The sequence below is a fragment of the Choloepus didactylus genome, chromosome 8, assembly GCF_015220235.1.
Source record: "Choloepus didactylus isolate mChoDid1 chromosome 8, mChoDid1.pri, whole genome shotgun sequence".
NCBI lineage: Eukaryota > Metazoa > Chordata > Mammalia > Pilosa > Megalonychidae > Choloepus > Choloepus didactylus.
Window position 1 is genome coordinate 46,083,141 of NC_051314.1, and position 18,182 is coordinate 46,101,322.

The window sequence follows — 18,182 nt, forward strand, 5'->3', positions numbered from 1 at the left end:
CTACCATATTTATGTCAAGAATCTTCTAATTGGTTGCATATTAAATTTAAAAGTAAAATAGAAAAATTTTTAAAATAGGTGACGTCAAAATATCTCTCTATATAGGACTTCCTATTTTGCCTGATCATCATCTATTTAGATCTCTCTTTTATTTGGTGAAACCAAAACACAAGCCCTCAAAAGATGTGACTTGTTCACTCTCTTGCTTAAAGATATTCTCCTAATTACACACATACCTCATTTTATCAGAATTCTTCTGACAAACATCATGAGATGTTTCATAGGGAATTTTTCATTTATTTTATGTCTGTATTAGCATTCAACAGATACAAATACCTATGTGCATTTTTAATAAAGTTGTTTTATAGGTATGATGCATTATAGTAAAAATAATGCACTTCTAAAAATGCATTGTTAAACTGAGATTTTACATTATTAAAATAGTTATTCCTAAGCTTTTAATCTATTCTTATGAAACAATTTGTTGGATTTTCTCATATTATAAAGAAGAACCAATTATCGTCATATTTACATAAAAGCACAAATTATATTTTCTTTGAAATGTATGTTTTTATTGTGATACATAAGATTACAAGTGAAATAAGTAGGATGAAAGGAAAAGAAAAAGGTTTTCCAATGTGGGCATATTTTACTATTATTCTTTAAAGATGGTCCAAAAATGCCCTGTTGTCAATCTATGGCAGCATTCATGTAAAAAAGAAGTGTAATATTAAACTGATGTTTAAAGATGCAAAAGAAAGCAAACACAGCTGTGTGCTCTACATTTTCATGGCTAAGTTCATCTGCTTTTTCTCTCTGTCTCTTTCTCTCTTTCTTTTTTAAACTAAAGTTTCTAAATATTTTCCTCTTCTGCTGTCCTAAAAATAAAAGAGAAAAAGCAGATGGCATTATAAATAACTAAACTACTTAGTGGATTCTTCAAAAGAAAAAGAAAATAGACCCATTCAATATTTATACTGTTAAAAAAATGAGGATGACTTCTGGCTTAGGATGGAGTTAGTTAGCTTCTTCCTACTTTCCTCCAAAATACTTTCAAGGCAGGGAACATAGGAAAACTCATAAAAAGCAGAAAAACTAAGACCAATGGAAAAACAAATGCCAGAAAATGGGATAAATATCAATCAAATATAAAGTACACTTATAAAACCATCAGTGGCAGATCCTTTCATCAACTCTTGAAACACTACAGACCTGCATGACTGAAAGAACATAGAACCATGAGTTCTTTCCCAGTGATTGCCTCTAATTCAGAGAAATAGAGTCTGTACCTATCACAAATTTGAAAGGCATTCCTCTCCTTTCTCCTGCTGCTACCTTTTTGAAGTAGAGGTCTGTTTTAGGTGACTGCTTCCTACTTGTGCATCTCCAACACCATTTCTGCATCTTTACAGAAATGCAACTTTTACAAGTTGATGTGTCAGGAAATATCAAGAGTTTGTGGAACCATATTGCTTGCTGAAGTCTGGATTGCAACGTATGGTGGAGAGTGTACAAACTCATATGGTCTACTTTTGACTGCCCAAGATTCAAGCAACGAGGGCAGGAGATAACCATATTTTGGTGCAACAGAAGCCCCAGAAATTGTGCTGAGAAACTTGCACATTACAGTGCTCTCCACAAGTAGTTCTGGAAATGACTTTAACTTCACCTGAGCACTTGGTGAGTGAAACAAACTAAAATCATGAACTCTGCCGTTTGGAAGGTGTAGACTGTCTACCTTTTTCCTGGATAAAATAGGTAAATGGGAGTCAACAGATTTATGATACAGAATGATATAATAAAGGCAGAATATCTTTAGAAGACTTGAGAGACTTCTTTAAAAGGCTACAGGACCACAGGGTAAGTGAAAATGTCTTTTCACTGTGGCATCCCAGAGCCTAGCACAAGCTTGTTTACAGGATGCACTCAGCGACAATTTATGTAAGAACAAGCAGTGATCATGGGATTTAAAAAATAAAAGATTCATTTGTAATAAACATTTTAACATGTGTTTAAAATAAGAAAAAGAGAAATTATAGATCATGGTTTTCAATCCTGGGTGATTGGGAAAATGATGCTATCAAAAATCCAAATGTCGCTATCAGAATGAGATGAGTGATGGGAAAATGAGTTTGATAATGTAAATGTTCAGTAGTAGTTATTTCTATGGTTAAATGTTAGGCAATATTCTATTAGTTTCTTATTTGGAAGGAACATTCCACAATGGTTTTTGATAGTTTTCTTTAGTAAGCTTTGACAGTATTATAGGAATAAGAAAAAATATGTTTGACAATAATTTAGCCTTCACTATGTGATGTAAGAAGGTAGCCTCTAGGAGTAAGGAGCAAAACTGCAAAATTTCATAATAAGAGAAAAGATTGACTTCAACAATAAAAGTTTAAGTATGGGAAACTTGGTGTACAAGAATAGGGGCTGATCTCTTCCTTTCCAATTTGGATGCCTTTTATTTCTTTTTCTTTTTCTTCTTTCTTTCTTTTCTTTTTTTTTTTGTTTTTTGTTTTTTGTTTTTTATTTTTTAGTTTTTGGCCTAATTGCTCTGGCAAGAACTTCCAGTAGAATGTTGAATTAACAATGCTGTCATCGGAAATAGGGAATATGTGTTTTCTTCCTGATCTTAGAGGGAACGTTTTCAGTCTTTCACCATTAAGTAGGATGTTACCTGTGGGCTTTTCACATATAGTCTTTATCATGTTGAGGATGTTTCTTTCTATTCTTACTGTTCTAAGTTTTTTCCCAAAAAGGGGTGCTGGATTTTATGATATGCCTTTTCTGCATCCATTGAGATATCAGGTGTTTTTTTCCTTTCATTGTTTTAATGTGGTGTGTTACATTAATTGATTTTTTTTATGCTTTACTGCCCTTGCATACCAGGGATAAATCCTATTTGATTATGATGCATAGTTTTTTTTAATATGCTGTTGTATTCAGTATGCAAGTATTTTGTTGAGGATTTTTGCATCTCTATTCATAAAAGACATTGGTCTGTAGTTTTCTTTCTTGTTTTATCCTTATCTGGATTTGGTATAAGGGTGATGTTGGCCTCTTAGGATGACTTAGGGTGTGTTCCCTCCTCTTAAATTTAGTGGAACAGTTTGAACAGAATTAGAGTTAAATCTTCTGGGAATGCTTGGTAAAACTCCCCCGTGAATCCATCTGGTCCTAGACATTACTTTGTTGCGGGGACTTTGATTACTGATTCAATTTCTTTACTAATAATTGGTTTGCTGTGATCTTTTATTTCTTCCTGAGTCAGTGTGTGTTACTAAGTGTTTGTCCATTTCATCTAAGATATCTAATTTATTAGTGGTCAGTGGTTCATAGAATCCTCTTATAGTCTGTTTTTCAGCAGGTATGCTAGCTATGTCCCCTTTTCCATTTCTTGTTTTCATTATTTGTAACCTCTCTCTCTTTTTCCTTGTAAGTCTAGTTGACCATTTGTCAGTTTTATTGATCTTTTCAAAGAACCAACTTTTGGTTTTGTTGATTCTCTCTATTGTTTTCTTATTCTCTATTTCATTTATGTCTGTTTTAATCTTTGTTACTTCCTTCCTCTGCTTGCTTTGGGTTTAGTTTGTTCAGTTAGAGCACTAGCCAACTCTAATACCTAGTGAAAAGCAGCAGATGAAAAATAATTTATTTTACTTAATATCTTCATGTTTTTATAGGAAAATATTTTATTATGTAGCTAGAGTAGAAGTGTTGACCTGTAAAACATGAGTATATGCTAATGGCCTCAGAAGAGATATAGTGAGCTCTGAGAAAATTAGAGAAATTTATTTTTGTTCTTAAGACAGAAAAGACAAAGAAGTATAATGGGAGGACAATAGCTAAAGGCTGAGATACATGGGACAGTCATAGGAAAGTGAAGCAGCCCATAAAAATGTCTTTAGGGAAGGAAACCAGAATAATAATTGTGAGCTCTTTAAAATTCTGTTTGAATCCATGTATGTTGTTCATACATAAATATATCTTCCATTCTGCCCACCCCCTTTTCAATCTTTAGTGTGATCGACATTTAAATGCTTCCTGGAGAGGTGTGTGTGTGTGTGTGTGTGTGTGAGACTTTAATATCTGTGTCAACTCAAGGGAGAATAGATAACAGCAACTGCAGGATACTGAGATGGTACTTAAATGGAGGTATTTCATTGGTAGTAGGAGTTCTAACCTAGGGATGATAGAAAGAACTTAAAGTTCCCCCTAGGATTTTATGTAGTCTATAAAAAGGGCTTTGAGATTCTACAGTACATAATTTTTTTAGTTTTTCTTTAGGACTTAACTGCTGAGGTAAAAATCTCCCAAAAGTTGCTTAAAGTCTAAGAATGTGTTTTATTCATATTGGGTAATGGTTATGTTGACCAAGCTGGTTCCATGGAGTATAATGAGAAAACAAAAACTTCTATCTTGGTCTGCCACTGTTTACATTTGGTTGCTGGGGCTATATCCTAACTTCCCAGGGGCTGAAATTTAACGCAGGGCTCATGTTCAGTTATCTATTGCTGTGTAACAAATTACCTCGAGTGTTAGTGGCTTAAAACAAGAACATTTATTATTTCACAATTTCTGTGGGTCAGGAATCCAGACATGGCTGAGCTGGGTCCTCTGGCTCCAGATCTTTCTTGAAGTTTCAATCAGGCATTGGTTGGGGCTCATTTTTATGTTTAACTTGGGGTGAACCCACTTCCAAGATCGACATAGTGGTTGTTACAGGATTTATTTCCTTAGGGGCTGTTGGACCGAGAGCCTCAGTTTCTTACAAACTGTGGCCAAGAGGCTTCCCTCATTTTCTTGCTGCAGGAACCTCTTCAAAAGACAGCTCTCAGCATTCTAGCTGGCTTCATCAAAGGAGCATGCAAAAGGGCAGAGAAAGAGTGCCAAAAATACAGAACAATCATTCGTAACTAATTTCAGTAGTGATAGCCCGTAACTTTTGCCACATTCTATTCAACAGAATAAAGTCGCTAGATCCAGCCCACACTCAAGGGGATTGGATTACACAAGGGCTTGCCTATCAGGAGGCAAGATTATTGCAGGCCATCTTATAGATTGCCTACTACAACCCATGAATATTTTGGTATTACATACAAGTAATAAAAAAGTATCTGATCACCTCAAGTCATGAAACACAGTCTCAGGTTATTCATTTGAATGTTTAGTCAAGTGTGTTTGTCGAAATTGCTATTTTGATTTAAGTTATAAATCCTCCTTTTCCCCACTAAGGTCTATTGGTTATGTTGACTGATTAACTTTTCTTTTTTCTCATCTGATATTTTTATTCCTCCTATCCAGGACTGCAGTGTTGCATGTCTGGAGACAGCATTCACATTTCATTTAATGTGAATGAAGCCTTCTGGAGTCATGAAAAGTGTATGTCCTGCCCTTTCCTATTGTGGTAATCAAGGTTGATGACATTTTCAGGGTTTTGGTAAAAAGAGAGAGAAATTGGATTAGGAAGAAAGTTATAACTCAACTTATTGATGTGCTGATACAGCATCAGTGCCCCATGGTATTGACAGATACTTTAATATGAGTTTCTCTCTTGGAAAATTTTGTGGATGTTTCCCATCATTCAGCTATTGGTAATCAGTCATCTATTGATGCTTTGATATAAGCGAACACATCTTGAAACTTTTACAGTGTTTTCTCCTTCAGCCATAGGGTATCTAGTATCCCCACCTAATTTCTCTCTACTGAGATCTTTTCACACCTCAAGGCAGTTAACTTGGATAGTATCCAAGGGAAAAAAAACATGTCAACTCTCTTCTGGCATGGCACATATCTGGTACATGATAAAAATAGATGCTTCATTCCAAAAAGCTCTGGGAGGGCAGGCCACCCTAGTGAAAGCTACTAGTCATATCATTGCTCCCCCTTAGATATTCCTGTGGGAATAAAACCCAAGTGCACTCTTCAAAGGACATTAGTTAAATCCTTTGAGTGTTCCCAAAGTGCCTGTCTCATAGGAGAAGTGGAACTTAAAGAATACTCTAACTTTTCCCCTAAATACTATACTAGCCTCCAATTCCAGAAACCTTTGATCCCTAGGCTTTGTCCAGAAGAGTCATTTAAATAGGTTTTTTTTTAACTTATCCTTTAAAAATTCTGCTTCAGCATTTTATATCTTACTTTGGAATATGACGTTCATTATTCTGGCCTCTATAAATAATCTCTTATACATATAGGTGCTTAATGAATATTTTTAAATAAATGATTATTATTATAATGATTATTTAATTCTTTAAGGATACTTCATTTGACTAGATAATTCCTTGGGAGAATTAATTGTAGGATGCTTTATGTGGTAGACACCAGGCATCCAGATATTCCATGAGGTATTGTCTAAGGCAGATTTCTCCAGAAGCAGACTTTTGAGTTGAGGATAAATTTACTAATGATATATGAGATAAGTTCTCCAAAGGTAAACCAGTAAGGAAATGGAGGAAACAGAACAAAAAACAGAAGGGAGCCAAGCAAGGATGAGACATCAAACTAAGTCATGCAAAGGGCGGCTTTAGCCTGATCCCTTAGGGAAACTCTGGAATGCCTCTGAGATGAACTGGCCTAAGGCAATGGAACTGGGTCATACTTGTATCACTTTCTTGTCAGTCATTGGCCAAGGGCAGCCTCAGAGAGAAATAAATTAATAGCAGTCTCTGGCTTTCAGAGAATGTCAGCAAAGTGGATTTTAATAGCCTGAAATACACATAAAATGATTAAAGGAATCCTAGGGGATCTGGGTGAAGTACGAATATTGCAATATAGAAATCTTTTGATAGCACATGAGCATTGAGATAGGTTTTCAGTTAAATCCTACTACCATATTTTAAATGTATTTAACAAATTCACTATTCTATACCTTATTTGCTTCACCAAATATTTTGCTTCATCACAATATTTCTTGAGGAAAACTCACTGTCATACCAACTGTCACAAATTGATTTGGAAGGCACAAATTGTATGAATCCAGTTCTTTATGTGAAGTGTCTTTTCCTATAAATAACTATTGAGGAAAGAAATAAAAGAAGGAAGGAAGGAAGGAAGGAACCAGCTTTCTTGGCTACATGCAGACCAAGTGATTGTAAAATCAATTCCAGGACAATCTAGATTATTGATTCATTATAAATTATAATAAGGTATTTTACAAACATATGCTATCAGTGAAGATAAATCTCAACACAAAGAAAACATGTATGACAAAAAAATGTGTTGCCACTAAAAGGGAATAACTCAAATGACACCCTCTGTTGCTGGTGCATACATCACTTATTTTTAGAAGATGATGGGAGGTGCTGTCCACTTGTTTTATACATATCCTCTTCTTAATCCCTTGCAGCCTTTTGATATATCATCTGTTCTAGAAAACTTTACCAATGAACTCCTTTCAAAGTTCAATAGTATTTTTAGTTCTAATCTTCCTTGATCATTCTTTGGCTCTTAATTATTGAAGATGTATTTACTGAAACTCTGTACTCTCTCTGTTTATGTAATTTTTTTCTATTTCTCATTTTCTCTTTTTTCATTATTTATGCACAAAAATGCACCAGAAGTAACAAGATTTGACAAATGCTTACTTTACTTTGCATCAAATGGACCCCTTTATAGTAAGTATCAGATGATTTTAGTTGTACCATTTTCTTCCCCAAATCTTTGGTCTAGGACCTTGGAGTTGTCTGCCTTTGTCTCTTTTCCTTTTTTGTTCTGTATTATGATTTAGTCCAATGGCACCATATGGATTCTTCTAAACTTGGCTCATCTCTTCCTGTTCTTTTCCATAGTTGTTTCAATAATCTAAACAAAGCCATTATTGGTCCTGGATTATTACAAAACGCATTGGCTAATTTAAAAAAAAATCTATTGGTTATGCAATGAGATGCAATGATAAGAGTGAGGCATTATTTATAATCCACATTTGACCACTCATTTGGTAAACAGTTTTGGATAAGTCATGTAAATTTAATGAGCATTGGTTACCTCGTCATGAACTATAAAGGAGAAGTAACTTATGTAAATACATTAACATATGTAAGAATGATTGCAAATTCTTAATAAATGCTAGCTACTATTATTGAAAATACTGATAGGTCATTGTGGTAGATGAATTATGTATACCAATTCAGACATGTTCTTAATCTTAATTCACATTCCTTTGGGTGTGAACCCGTTGTAAATAGGATCTCTTGAGGATGTTATTTTTAGATAAGGTGTTCCACACCTGAATGAGGTTGGATCTTAATCTGGATTACTGGAGTCCTTTATGAAACAGAAGAAATTCAGACATAGAAGGAGAAAGTCAGGAGAAGCTGGAAGTCAACAGAACCTGGAAGAGAAAGAAGACGTCTCTATGTGATGCAAAATAAGGACAAAGTCTAGGAATGCCAAAGATTGCTGGCAGCCAGCCCCAGAATGTTACAGACTTTTGGGGACAAAGTATCACTTTGCTGATACTCAATTTTGGACTTCTCCTCGCCTCAAAACCATTAGCTAATAAATTCTCATTGTTTAAGCCAACCCATTGTGTGGTACTTATGATAGAAGCTCAGGAAAACTAATGAAGTCATATTAGATCAGTGCTTCTGAATCAAGGCTGTTGGAATTAGGTTAGTATATTGATAAAACTACTTAGTTAATTCTTGTAATTCCTCCACCTCCTGCAAACCACTGGATTAGATGGGTTATCAGCATTCCTTTAGAACTAAGCTGCTTCTTTGGTTTATAATTAATTAAAAAGAGCAAAATATTTCTTCTCAACTTCTCCTATTTCTAGATTGAAGACCATCCAATAGTAAAACAAACTTGGTCTTTCTCTGTTTACTCACCCATTCTTTCCTGCAGTAGGAGTGAATTATCTGAAAGGTAAATAGTGAAAAGGAACTTGGAATGGGTACCTTACATCTTTCCCTTACCCTTATCATTTAAAATCTGCCTGCCTGCAAAGATCACACTAGCTGTTTTGCTACTCTGTGTAGTCTCTTTCCTGTGAGGAAAGGACAGTATTTTTCCAGTGGTACCCAAGTTTAGGTGGATGGATAAGCCTAATTCAAGAATACAGCCATAGTTGTTGTTCACCTAATGTGTATACTCAAACATGATCTGGATGTAAGTAAACTATTGCTTCAAGATAGGACACTAAACACACATTCCCTCTTGTACTTTAAGTTCATAGAATGCAAAGGGCACACGTACATAAACCAATATCCTTATCCATACACACACACAGAGATATATTTATTTTTTATTAAAGTGTAGAGAAATAGGCCCTTATTTTGAAAGGTCATTAAGAGTCAAAACGCAACTGAGAACAGTGAATATGTACTAATGCACTAAAGAGAAATAACAGTAATTGAGATGGTCAAGATGGCTAGTGACACCTAGAAGGAACAATGAGATTTCTCTCCCAGGAGATGTAACACTGGCTCAGTTCAGTCAGAGGCAGTTGCACTTTACCTGTTGCCCAATTTCTGAAGTCATCCTGATGTAAAACCTGGCAATATCACATCCCTCTACCCAAAATGGCTGTGGTAAATAGATACAGACTTCAGTTATAGTAACAGGAAATGAACAGCACAAGGTTAAGTATGAAACCAAGAAGAGACAAATGCTTAAAGATAGGCAACATCATAAGAGAGAAGCAGCAAACACATATCAAAACAGTGGGACAGAGCCAAAAGAGTACTCATAGGAAAACATATAATTTTAAATGTATTTATTTATTTATTTTTAGCTTATATAAAGGGGATTTATTAGGTTACAAATTTACAGTTCCAAGGCCATAAAAATGTTCAAATGAAGGCATCAACTAGAGGATACCTTCACTGAAGTATGGCCGATGACATCCAGAACACCTCTGTCATCTGGGAAGGCATGTAGCTGATGTCCGCTGGTCCTTTGCTTCCAGGTTGTGTTTCAAATTGGCTTTCTTCAAAATGTCTGTGGGCTCCTGTTTCTCTCTTAGCTTCTCTCAGATCTCTTCTTCTCCTGGGGCATTTCTCTCTGAGCATCTGGGGTCCTCTCTTAACTTCTCTGGGGCTCTGGGCTTCATCTCATTGCTCAGCATCTCTAAACATCTTTCCGTCTGCAACTCCAAGCATCTCAAAGTGCTTGGGTGTGTGGGCTCTCAGCTCTCTTAAGAACTCCAGTGATCTAATTAAGACTCATCCTGAGTAGAAAATAAAGAAAAGAACAACCAGACATGTGGGACACATTGAAAATGTCTAACATATATGTAATTTAAGTCCCAAAAGGAGAGGAGAGAGAAAGAATGGGACAGAAGTAATATTTGAAGAGATTGTGGATAGGTATTTTCCAAAACTGAGTAAAAACATTAACCCATGTATCCAAGAAGCTTTGTGAACCACACAAAGGATAAACACATGCAAAAAAAAAATTGTATTTGCACACGTCATAGTAACATTCCTGAAGATCAAAGACAAAACCTTAAAAGCAGCAAGAGGCACCAAAAATAAAAAGACAAGTTACCTTCACAAAACCAAAATAAGACTTAAAACTGACCTGTAAGCAGAAACAGAACACAATGAAATGGCATTGTTATAGTATGAATAAAAAGACTACAAAATGAAAGTCTATAGCCAGTGAAAACACCCTTAAAAATGAAAGTGCCATAAATACATGCCAGACAAAATCTGAGTGAAGTTATAGTCAGCTGGTCTGCAATAAGGTAGTTCTTCAGACAGAAGGAAGAAAAACAATCCTAGGTAGACACTAAACAATGCAAAAAGTAATGGAGAGCAATGGAAAGGTAAATATGTGGGTAAAAACAGATCAATTTGATTGTACAAAACAATAAAAATTGTTAGGAGGTTTTAAATATATACAGAATTAAACTGTATAACAACACCATGGAGTTTGGTGATCTCAAGCCCTAACCTTAGGGTTGGGCGTGTGATATAGACCTGGCCAATAAAATACTATGATGATTGGTTAAGTGAGGAGTGTGTGACCAAAGATGGACCCATAAGAGCCAAAAGAGTGCCAGCCTTGTAAATGTATTTATTTTTTAATAAAAATAAATGAGCAAAAAGAAGTTCAAAGAGAGATATTACTAAAGATGAAATCAAAAGGAATGAAATAGAAAAAAATTGTAGAATTTGTGAATAAAACTTTCTATTTTTACAAATGCCATTAATCAACAAAGTTACAGCAAGTATGATTAGAATAAAAAAGGAGAAAATATCCATAAGTAAAAATGGGAACAAAAAGGGCATAGCCAAATATTTAAGAAAGAGAGATAAAGTAATAAGTGTACCATGCTCAAGTTTATACAGCATATTTGACAACATAGACAAATGATCACTCTCCTAGGAAAATTATACATTTCTAAAACTGATAAGCATAAAAATGCAGTAGATCAATAACTGCACTAGACACAGAAAGGTACTGAGTTTTCCACCCACAAAGAAAGATAGTGCTAAGGCAGTTTTGGAAAAGATTTTAGAAAGTATTCAAGGAAAATATCATTTCCATCTTCTATAAAATATACTGGAGAGGAAAAGAAAAACATGGAAACCTATCCAACACAATTAAGAAGGCTTGCAGCACCCTGGGATGAATTTCCCTAAAACAAAAAGAGTACAAATAAACCAACTAACCAACCAACCAACCAACATATAAACAAAACTGCTGGCCAATCTCATTTGTGAACATAGATGCTCAAAATATACAAACAAATGATTGCAAAAATAATTCATTATTTTAAGAGTGAAAATCATGATATATTAACAAAACTGTATCAAGTATGATTTATTTCAGGATTATAAGATTAATGTCCCAATAATAAATATCCCAATGTAATCACTGTCAATTTAATTCTGTCTACTAGCATCAGTGTTCTTAGATTCAGGTTGACAAACTCTTGAAACATGATGGAGTTCATCCAGAACAAACCTACTTCACCTTAAAGGAAACAGCATTACTTGCATAGCAAGAGCAGAGAAAAGGTATCACGAATCCCTGCACAGCCTCCAATGCTCCACTCATGTTACATGTGGGATATGTGTGGTTATGAGTGATGAAGTGAGTGCTTGTCATCAATTCTCCATCTCTCTGCTTCTTAGAGTTAACTAGTCAGGTGACCTAACTATGTAATCACATAACCTCCTAAAAAATGTGACTATATCTCATTTGTTGATGCAGTGGTATGATATAAAAACCTGTCACAATGAACAGTCTTGACAATGAGGTGTATGTGATTGGTCTAGGATATAGTCCTCACTCAGATTATCCTTTATCTTGGTTCTGGCCTGAATATCTTCCTAAAAATTCCTTGAGTTAATTTTACAATAGGAATTTACTTAACTCATCTTATGTCCCCGGGAAGGCAGTGTTGTTTCTCATATTGTATCCTTTCTTATAATTAAGTACACATGGTGTTGTGTGGAACATTATTTCTGGTGGGTCACGTTTTCACTATGAAAGGGAGACCACTGTTGTTTGTTGGGCATGTAGACATTGTAATGTGACAATTAAGTAAATTTGTAAAAATAATTTAATAAAATTCAACCCACATCCATATTAAAAGCTTATAGGACTGGATATAAATGAACATGTTGAATTTTAAAAGATAGATGTGGGATATTCACAGTAAAAGCTGTAACTTATGGTAAAATTTAGCAGCATCTCAATTAATTTAAGAATGTAACAAAGATAGATTACTAACATTCAGTGCTGACAGGAGATTCCAGTCAGTGCAATCAGACAAAAACTAGAAGCAGAAATGATTTTACAGAAGGGTAAAAATGCCATGAATAGAATATAAAAGTCTTCCATAAGTATAAATCAATCATGCAAATAGAAAATCCAAGGAGATATAATGTGTTACTTCAGGAGCAGTTTCCCTAAGTAGCTTTCGCTTAGGGGGTTTCGTTATTTACCAAAAACCTAATTGTACAAGTAGAAAATTCCCAGCAATATATGCACAAGTACAAGAACTAATAAATGAATTGAGCAAGGTTGCATAATACAAGGTGAATATTTCAAATGCATTGCTATATGGACAACAAACAATTGGTACATAGAAAACTGAAAAAAAAAGCTTTAAATGTATCATTGAAAACATAATATTCTGAGGAATTAACTTAAATCATATACAAAACCTGTATATTGAAAAATTATAAGAAAGACATTAAAGAAAGTGTAAGTAAATAAGGATATATACTGTAATGGCTAATTTTATGCATCAGCTTGGCTAGGTTATGGTGTCCAGTTGTTTGGTCAGCCAAACACTGGCCTGATAGTTATTGTGAGGATAATTTGTGGATTTAAATCATTATTCTGTTGATTGCTTCTATGACTAATTACATCTACAATCAACAAAGAAGATTACCTTCAATAAAGAGAGAAGTCTCATCCAATAGGTGAAGGCCTTAAAAGGAGAACTGATGTTTTCAGCAGCCAGAAAGAAGAATTGCTATATATCTTCCATACAGCCAGCTTTTGGGGAATTCATCATCACCTTAATCAGAGTTCCCAACTCGTGGCTTCTCCTAGGGAATTCAACATCACCTTCATAGAGTTTCTTAGCTGTAGCCTGCTCTAAGAGACTTGCCAATCCCCATGGTCATGAGCCAGTTCCTGTAATAAATCTGCCCCCCTTTTTATATACATACATATATATATAAATATATATATAATGCATACATATATATATATATATATCCTATAAGTTCCGCTTTTAAACTATCAAGCCTGTCAAAATTTATCTGTAGACTAAATGTTGTCCCAATCAAACATGTGTAGGCTTTTTTTGTAGAAACTGACAAGCTGATTCTAAATTTCATATTGACTTGAAAAGGATTTAAAGTCTTGAAAACAGTTTTGAAAAAAAAAAAAACAGTAAATTTTATGCCTGATTTCAAAACTTAGTAAAAATCTCCAATGATTAAAGGATAGTATTGTCATAGAATAGACAGACAGATCAATGGAGTAGCGTAGAGGGAAGGTAGACACACACATATATGGTCACTTTATTTTCTACAATGGCTCCAAAGAAATTCAGTTGGGAAAGAAAATTTCTTTGAACAAATTATTCCTGAACAATTAGGGAAAAAAATAGAATCTTGAATCTTATTTCACCATATCAAAATTAAAGATTTCTCATAGACTTAATTGTAAAAGCTATAATTACAAATTTTCTCAAAGAAAACTTAGAATATTTTAACATCCTGTTGTAGCCATATATTTTTTTAGATAGGATACTAAAAGCACTAAGTATAAAATAATAAAAGTGACATATTGCATTTTAACGAACTTAAAAATTTCTCCCCATCAGAAGATGCTATTTAGAAAATGACAGGACAAGCCATATACTCAGAGAAAATATTCACAATATATGTATAAACAAAGGATTAATATCCAGAATATAAAATAGTCACTACTGATAAATAATTAAAAAGAAAAACAACTGAATAAAAAATTGGCAAAACCTTGAACAGATATTTTATAAAAGAAGATATTTGAATGGCCAATTAATCCTTAAAAAGGTGCTCAACATTATTAATCATCATGGAAATGCCTTATAAAACCATAATGAGAAACCAGTGATCACACTCTAGAATGGATGGAATTAAAACAATTGATAGAAAATATTGGTGATGATGGCAAACAATTTGAATTCTCATACATTGCTGGTTGGAATGTAAATTAATACAACCACTTTGGAAAACTGTATACCATTTTTTTTTATATGTTTCTTATACCTGCTTTCCTAAGTATTCATAAAATATAAATAAAAATAAATATTCAAAAATATATGTATAAGAATGTTCACAGCAGCATAATTTACAGTAGCCCAAATTTGAACAAGGAAGTGAAATACTATTCACTTATACTAATACTATTCTGTTAAAGGGAATGAGACACTGATCTGCACAGCCACATGGATGAAACTGGTACAATGTAGAGTGAAGAAGCTAGACCAAAATAGTTATACAATATGATTTTATTTATATGAAGTTCACAAGCATACAAATGTAATATGCTATTTAAAATCAAACCATAGATTGCCTTGGGGTTCAGGGTTTTGTATGGATTGTAAAGAGGCATGAGGGAAATTTCTGGAGTGATAGGAATGTTCATTATCTCTACTGGGGTGGTTATTGCTATACACATTCCTCAAGCCTCATCAAACTGTATAAGTCAGATCTAAGCATTTCACTTTATATACATTATATCTCAAAATAAAAAGGTAATGGTATAAAATTTTTGACTGAAGGCCAAAAACCTATTTTAAAATTAGGCAAAAGTCATTAACAAAGGGCCCTAAAAATATGTAATGTTGCTCAACACCCCTTCCCAAAGTAAAATAAATGTAAATTAAAACTACTTTGAGATACATGTTTTTCACTTTCTACGTTGGCAAAATTTGAAAAGCTTGGCTACATTCTTTTCTGGCAAGATTGTGAGGGTAAAGAAACTTCCATATTTTGCTAGTGATGGTGAAAAAAAAGATACAATCCCTATGAAGGAAATTTGGGAAACTCTTACCAAACTACTCTAGCATTTGGCTTTTTTGCCCCAGCAGTCAAACTTCTAGGAAATTTATCCTGAAGATACACCTCCATTAATTTGAAGATTAAAAAAAACAAGAAAAAAGTGTGCAAATTTATTCATAGGATCAATTTTAATAGCAATATAATGAAAATAATCTACCAAGCTACATAGGAAATTGATTAGAAAAAATTTGAAACAACTATGCATTTAAATATTAACTACAATTAAAAAAAGAAAAAGAATCAGCAAGATCTCTGTGAATTTATATGGAATTATTTCCAGGCTATATTTGAAGTTAAAAAGTCAGGTGCAATAGAGTATTTACATTATACTATTTTTTATGGAAGAAAAGGAAATGAGTATATATTTTTAAAGAAGAGTTTTATCCAGGAACAATAGACTTTTGAAACTAATGAAAATAGTTGCCTAGAGGAGGTGGGTTGAAAATGATGGGAAAGCAGATGCAACTTTCCTGAATATATCTTTTCCAACATGCTGAAATTTGAAGCACGTTAATATTTTGCACATTGCAAATTTAAATTAAATTTATCAAGTGGGTAATTAAGTAAATTAGTAAATGTATCAATATTCTTGGGATCAACCATTATCAATACAGGTGAAGAAAGATACAAATATAGAAAATGGAAGGTAGAAGAAGAGTCCTATGATGTTGAACTGGAATTAGAAGTTATTGGAATAAAATTATTATTAAAAAGCATGGAGGCAGACTCCTCATTGGCAATGAGGACACTTTATGCCCACTTTAAACACAATTCTCAACTAAAGGAAACTAGTGTTCTTTGTATAAATAGCTGATTTCAGGTCTAGGTAGGGGGAGTACAAGGTGAGTTTTAATATCTTACTATCCAGAAAGTAAGAAAATGCTTCCAAACTGCTGGAGACCTGTCAAAAAGACATAGAAGCCAGATTAAGAAGCTCCCATTGGCAAAACAGCAACTTCAAAATGAATAATGACAGATTGATTTTAATATATCAATTCAAAGTAAAATCTACCAGATCTTTTTTGTACTAACCCAAAATAATAATTCAAAAGTGGGAGAAGGGCAAAGAAAAGAGATTTCTTTTAAAAAAAGTGTTACTCGTGTCACTGAAAATTCAATACCTATTTTATAGAAAAATCCATAGACATGAATCATTTTACATAAGTGAATTTAGAAGTGAGTATTATGGAACATTTTATTTGAAAATTACTATTTATTTATGAAGATTCATAATGAGCTCTTTAAATTGTATTAAGACAGTTGCACAAGCTCACTTGGAAATTGTTAAAACTGTAACAGTCATTTTTTCAAATTGTGTATAGGACAATGGGTATATATATATATTTTAAATGGCATGGGCTAAAGTGTGTATTGCTTTTTAAATATGCATGTTATCATGTGTGATGAACTGTCAAATATATTTTATTTCTAGCAAATAAAAAATGAAAATAATATCCTATGCTCCTTTTGTTTAAAATCCATCATGTCTTCCTACTGTATTTTCAATGTCTTCTAAACCTCTTATTGTCTCAAAGGAGACCCTCCATGGCCTGGCTCTTCCCAAGCTTTCCAACCTCAGATCTTCCCATCTTCCCTCTTGCTTACTTTTCTCTATTCATAGAGTCCTTCTGTCATAACATAGAAGACCATAGAAGCCCTTTTCTATATCAGAGTTTATGTGCTATTTTGCTCTACTTGTAAGGCTTTCCCTGTAGTTCTTCTAACGACTATTTTTTTCCTAAGTTCACAAATCATCCATTCCTGACCACCTATTCATACTCTCAAGTCCTTTATTTTGTCTCACTAGACGACTGTTTATTCCTTAAGAATCTTGTTCAGAGTATGTCAATATTCATTTTTGCATTTGTTCATATTTTTAGATTTGTTTCTTCAACTAGAATGTGAACTCCATTCTCCTTGCATAATGTTACAGTCATCATTATTTCACTAGGGCCTTATAGCACATATTAGGGTATCAATATAGATTTTTAAAATACATTAATAAATCAGTGTTAGTTATTAACAACTCGATTCAGAATAAGTAATTGCTTTATTTTTAAAGGAATTTCAATTAGTAAGTAAGCTTTTATTTCATTTCCATGTATTTAATATTCAGTTACAACAATAACAATAATAAAGCTTAATTTAATGTGTAGCAAACAGTTCCAACCTGAAATCTATATTGCATGTCTGGAAGATCAGTAGGAAGGGACACCAGTATTTGCTTTGAATAAAGAATTTAAAAACTTCCTGTGGAAGGGGATGGAATGCTGTAACTGACATTAATTAAGAAACCATACTCTACACAGTACAAAACAAAACCTCAGTGGTCAGCTTCTTTTTTTCATAAGAAATAAACTTGGAGTTCTTCATTCAAATTTGTCCTCAGACTAGTACCCATGAATCCACATTTGAATTCTGGGAGGAGAGACATAGGGGCAAAAAGTTAAAACTGATGTAATTGTTTTCAGACAAACTTCTATGAGATTTTGGGATCAAAAAACAGCACTGCCCTGGGAAAAATATAAGAGGAGATGGTACCAAGATTAGGGAATGTAGAGGTAGTGTCCTTGCTTCAGTCAGAGCAGGCTTGGGTACAGAAAGACTTGTGGGCAGGACAAAATCCAAACATCTATCTGGATAATAGGCATCCTGACT